At 38.9% G+C, this 5105-nt stretch overlaps 1 pseudogene; it reads left to right on the top strand.

Moving 5' to 3' along the window:
• Positions 1-2675: 2675 nt before the first annotated feature.
• Positions 2676-3656, top strand: LOC149216932 (uncharacterized; annotated as a pseudogene).
• Positions 3657-5105: the final 1449 nt, after the last annotated feature.

Below are 5105 nucleotides of genomic sequence, written 5' to 3'. Positions count from 1 at the left end.
CTTTTTGTCATCCCCAAACATGCTTCTGACAGCTATGAAGTGAAAGTCCGCCATAGGCCAGTTATCCCGGATAATATCCTAAATTGGCAAGTCTTTGAAGATGACCAGCAGGTGAAAAGTTTCCTAGAGTTGAAAGGAGAATTTGAACATAGTCAAATTGATCAGCAAAACATGTTAGTGGAAACAAAAGAAAAGTCTGAAGTGTTACAGCTGCAAAATAATCTGATTCCTAAAGGTCTGATTCCACTTGAGAAACTTTTTGATCAGAATGATGTGTTTAAAGCACCAAGGTTGCAAGCAGATGAAGAGGAAGTAGAGAGCTGTAATTTAGGTGATTCAGTAGCGCCTAAATTGGTCAAAATTTCAAAAATTTTATCAGCTGATCTAAAAGTTAAATATGTTGAGTTAATGAAAAAGTTCATTGATGTTTTTGCATGGAACTATGCTGATCTGAAGCAATATGATTCCTCAATTATACAGCATACAATCCCAATCAAGCCAAATGAGAAACCTTTTAAGCAAAAATTAGGAGGAATTAATCCTCTGCTAATGCCATTGATTGAAAAAGAAGTGAAGAAGCTTTTTGATGCAAAGATTATTGTTCCTATCAGATTTTCAAATTGGCTTGCTAACTTGGTACCAGTTAGGAAAAAGAATGGAGAGATAAGGATTTGCATAGACTTCAGGAATTTGAACAAGGCCTCACTAAAGGACAATTATCCTCTTCCTAAAATGGATCTTATTTTGCAGAATATTGTTGGCTCTCAAAGAATGTCAATGTTAGATGGTTTCTCAGGATACAATCAGATCCTTGTTCATCCGGAGGATCAGGAGAAGACAGCCTTTACCACACCATGGGGCACATTTATGTATGCAAAGATGCCTTTTGGCCTCATGAATGCAGGGGCGACTTTCCAAAGGGCTATGGACATTGCTTTTGCAGAGGAAAAAGATAAATCAGTGGTGGTATATCTTGATGATATCACAGTCTTTTCAAAGAGAGAGGAAGATCATTTAAAGCATCTTGAAAAGATACTATTGAAGTGTAGGAGGTTGCCAAAAAAATTTTAGCCTAGCTTAAAGACTGGGTGTTTTCGCAGCGCCTGAATTCTTTTTTTAGCAGTTTCGCAGCGCTACCTGTTTAAGTGGTTTCGTAGCGTGCTACGGAATTGGGGATTTGTTCGAGTTTTCAGTGGAGGCCCAAATCCTAGCATGCCTATTGTACACTGGCTACAACTGCTGTGGATGAGGTTGATGTGCTTAAAAGGTCTAATGTCAGATCTTTCAGATAAGATTGAAGATATCAAGGCAATGATGTCAGCTCCACCGTTGCCTGAGGTTCTTCAGGCTCTTTATAATGAAAAGAACGTTTCTCAGGATAAAAATGCTTCCTAATTGCTAGTCACTTGAAAGAAGGAAATGCATCTAAAGTTTTGGAACTCTTGAATTCCTTGTTTCTATTTTACTGCAAAATATGGTACCCAAGGTTGAATGTTTTTCCTATGTATTGTGCTCGGTGTTTCCAATGAATACCTTACAGTTTGTATAGTCACTGCTGCACCGAAAGGATAAAAGGGACCTGAACAGAACGCACTGGGAAATCTATTAGTACTATTTTTGATATTAGGACTATTTGGAGTATCTGCTGCTGGTTGGCTATGGTTAATAGGTAAAGGCTGGTAAATCCTGTTGTCATTCAACTTCAAGTTCTTGAGTTGAAAGTATTAGTCTCGGCCTAAAAGATCAAGACATAGTCAGTCAAACTTCATTCAAAAATATTCCTCAACCGAAAGAGTTCAAATAAGGTCGGGGTGAAATTAATGTTTAGATTATTAAAAATTTGCTCTATATTTGAACTGGGGATGGCTCTTTCTCATTCTCTTATATATATATGGGCGTTTATAGTTGTGTTACCTCATCTGCACCTATATATTTTTTCCTGAAGTGGGAAGATACAAATCTCTCAACAAATGCAATGTTAATGAAGGAGTTTTTCCCAAATGATATGTGTCAACACACGGGTCTATATGGGAGCACCGCTTTCATATTATGGCTGAGGACTATACAAATGGGCAGGTGGAAAATTCATTAAATAACATTTATGTCTTGGGCGCAAGTGCTTGATGAAGTGCCAGAGAGAGACGTAGTTCATTATCTTCGTGGCCTGGCTTCACAAGAAATCTTTTTCTACGCAAACGGGTGGCAGAGAAGGTTTGATAGTTGCTGTTGTTGTAATGAAGCACATAATAAAGGATTGGGATGTATTTTCGTCTTTTGTCTTGGCAATGTTCGGAAGTTCTTATCACAGATCATTGAGAATTCAAAAAAGGCCATTAATAAGCCCTTTCTTGTGATTAACTCTTGATCTATTGCCTTCTCAGCTGCAACAACAATCACAGAACAATTCACTATTCAAGTTTCGATCTCGTGATCTATTTTGGTGAGTATAGTACTGCTAACCATTCGAAGCTAACGGCTGTCATTTAATAAAGAAAATATAATCAAGAGTTCTTTGTTATTCCGGAGGTTTGAAACCACTGCTCAGTCTATAACCTCTTGAGATTCTAAGCTGAGGTTATCGAAATTTAGAGCTAAAGCTACAGAATCGAAGAGTGATGTACCGAAGGCCGTTCAGAGAGGATTATTGAAATTGATGTATGAAAGGTGGGTAAGAAATGAGCATATCGAGCCTAAATCTGGCTGAGGCATTGACAATGGATGGAAGAAAGAAGCCTTTGATATTGGCTAGCACCGATGGAGTTGATAATTCCGTCTTGCTTTCTGGAGAACATGATGGTGAGTCAGATGCCCTAGCAGATTCGTTACCTAATTATTCGAGATTTTGCTCCATGCCTCTCTCTGCAGGGTTTCTGCATCTCCTTAGGGATGTGAAAAATGGTTCTGAATTAAAGGGCAGTTTACAAGAATTGTTGTGCAAGCATGGTGGGAAGGAAGCACCTTACGATGATGCAGCTATTGTGGGATTGGCATCAAGTACAGAAAGGGAGTTGTTTGATGTGATGGATGCAAATCTAGATAAAACACCAACTGCATATCCTGATGCTACCTTTGACAGCATGGGTGTGGCTGCAGATAATCTTTTACTTCCAATGATGACTCACAAGATGAGATGATCAAGATGCAGGATCCCAGTTTCAGGAAGTGGTAATGAACCATTAGATTCTACCATAAGGCACAAGAAAGGAAGATGTTCAATTGAAGATGATAGGGAGCATGACATAATTAGTGTACTTCGTGAGAATTGTCAGAATATACAAGCGGTTATTCGCAAAACAACTCAAGCACAGATATGCTCCAGCCAGCTAGACAGGGACATCTATTGGAAGGGTATTGAGGTAAATAAACAAGTGCAACTACAAACCAGTGAGCTCGATAGAGAGCTCAAGAGAAAGCAAGGTCAGGATTTAATAGATGTTCTTGGAGGACTTGTAAATGTTGTGAATCGCCTGGTAGACACAATTCAGAACAAGAGCTCTCAACAATTGAATGGACCATGAACCTTTAGGGACATACAAATGAGTTTTGATTTGTCTGAAATGTCTGTAAGCACTTTTAGAATTCCAGAAAATTTTCAATCAATCTTCAATCATGTCTTGGCTTGATGATGTTCAAGATCTTGCAGAACCTTGTATCCAAAGGTTGCTAGATATCATCTACCAGTTTTTCAACATGAGGTTTCTCCTTTGTTTTATCCATCAATCAATGGCGGTTATCCTTCCCAGACCTTTTGCAGCCCTGGATGGACGTCGATTCCAACATTCAACTCAGATAATATTTTTTATGGTCATCAATTTTAACAGCCAGGCTCTATTTATCAACACGTACCTTATCCAGAGAACCAATATTGGTTTTTTCTTTCAGGGGTTCCTCCAACAGAGGCAATTATGCCAGTGTTAGAAGATTTGGGAATACATGGATCCTATGCCAATAGCATTCAGTTTGGAAACAACAAGTCCAAGTCCTTTGGTAGCAGACTTGTTTTTAATTTTTATTTAATGCCTCCGAATAGTTCTTATGTCAAAGGTTTTATGCCTACCGCTTTAAACAATTCCGTTCTGGTGGATACTGCCACTCATTATGATAGTATGAGACCAGCTATGGCACCATGGATGGATCCAAGAAATACAGGGGACCCTCAGCATTTGAGCTCCTGTTCTGTTGCTAAGAACATTGGTTGGTCAACTTTTCAAGATGATGCCTGTGCATGAAGCAGAATTTTCTATGATAAGAATATTTCTGCTTTCGATTTGTTTTGATAGTAATGTCTTCATTGTATTTAAGCGCTAGCCAAAGGAAAATCTTGTCAATAATAACCCTCCCTTTTGAAAGAAAGATAGAGATTACAAAGAACAGATCTATGAAGGCAAAAATGAAGACAGTACAGAGTGTGGCTGTGAGACTGCACTAAAGGAAGAATAGATGAACCCTAAAGGTAGGGTAGCATGTGAAATGTTTTAAGCAATATCATCATCATGATAGAGCAAATCAAGAAAAAAACTTCACCAGCTGCCCTTGCACTAACTGTAAATGTGTTAAACGCTGTGCAGAAAGGTTGAGGCTATTAACCATACTCATTTACAGGTTGTTCTCATAACCTTGTCCAAAGCATCAATTAGGCATGGTGAATTTTTAAAGGCAGGGAAGAAGACTGTGTTTTTGAAATCACACAGCAGTTTCGTAGCGCGCTACGAAACTGCTGTAGGTGATGATTTTAAGCGCAGAGCAGCTAGTGTGATACTGTGAACGGGAGTTGAGGAAGAGAAACACCTGTCTATCAATACCACCTACAGCACATCAGAAACATGGCAGCATTTCATACCTGGGGTTATTAAAAGATTTGAGAACATACTGCTACACTTTCGGAGAATGTTGGGAGACAAAGACCGTTAAAATAGAGCACATATTTTGGTCAATTAATGAGCCATCAGCGCTTTTAAGCATCCAAAGTCAGCATTCCTTGCATCCGTAGCTCAGCCATCTCAGCCTAACTGAAGGAGGACAGCTGTCAAAGATCCGAGAAGAATCAAGCATACGAGGAGAATGGAATTAGTGTTTTAGTTTGATTAGGATTGTGTGTAATTACA

Source organism: Pinus tabuliformis, chromosome 1_1 (genome assembly GCF_031772625.1).
Source record: "Pinus tabuliformis cultivar Carrire ecotype Pingquan chromosome 1_1, CPIR1, whole genome shotgun sequence".
In the NCBI taxonomy this organism is placed as follows: domain Eukaryota; kingdom Viridiplantae; phylum Streptophyta; class Pinopsida; order Pinales; family Pinaceae; genus Pinus; species Pinus tabuliformis.
The sequence above is the reverse complement of the archived record's forward strand: the minus strand, read 5'-3'. Positions and strand labels throughout refer to the sequence as shown.